Source organism: Primulina huaijiensis, chromosome 2 (genome assembly GCF_012295235.1).
Source record: "Primulina huaijiensis isolate GDHJ02 chromosome 2, ASM1229523v2, whole genome shotgun sequence".
NCBI lineage: Eukaryota > Viridiplantae > Streptophyta > Magnoliopsida > Lamiales > Gesneriaceae > Primulina > Primulina huaijiensis.
Genome location: NC_133307.1, coordinates 21,899,790 through 21,900,781, shown reverse-complemented (window position 1 = coordinate 21,900,781; position 992 = coordinate 21,899,790).

Genomic DNA, 992 nt, shown 5'->3' with positions numbered 1-992 from the left:
TTTTGAAAATATTACCTATATTTTTATATATTGTATGTTTGAACAAAATTTATTGTATATTTATATGATAAATTTTCATAATTTAATATTTATTTTGCATATTTTTATTTTTTTAACAATTTTTTATTTGATTTAGTAAATATACTTTTAATTTTCTACGATTAAACTTTCAAATTTAAATCGAAAATTTTGTTATTATGTGTTAAATTAAAATATTATTATTATTTTTTATTTTTTTGAATTTTTTTCATTAACTTTTTTAAAAAAATTTAAAATAAATAAATAAAATTCGGGTTACGCGGGTTAGACGGGTTGAGTCGGGTTATACGGGTTCGTGTTCGGGTTGGGAGTTTTCGGGTTGCTTCGGGTTCGGGTTGGGTTCGGGTTGGAAAAAAAAAATTTCGCAGGTTGATCCGAAACCGACCCAACCCACCCGATTGACACCCCTAGGATTTATAGACGGGTTGGAGCTGGCACCATCGGAGAAGGTGTAGAGCCTTGAGGTCAGGAAGAAGGATGTTGTGGTCAGGGATGGGGTCATAAAATAGAGGTTAGAGATAAAAAAAAAAAAAAATAAAAAAAAAATTTAAAATCTAGGACGATAAGAACAAATATTAGAGAAGCAAGCGAAAAAAATATAATTATTTTTAGACTTCTGATCAATAAAATAAAATAAAAATTGAGGGGACAGTCGCACCCACCCGCCCCATTGACCCTGTCATCGGCTATGGTACCAATTGTACGTGCAGCTAAATGCAAAAGGAAAAATATTAATATTAGCTCAATTAATCTCAATAGCTTATTAAAAAAAAAAAAAAAAAGCTTCTTTTCATTCGTGTGCATATAGATATATTTATTTAGAATTTAATTATCATTATATATAGATCTATACTATTTATATTATATTATTTTACAATGTATGAGAAGTTTAAAATAACCATCCATAATGTTTTCGTCACCGTCACCATCACCAAAAATCTGAACATCCCATC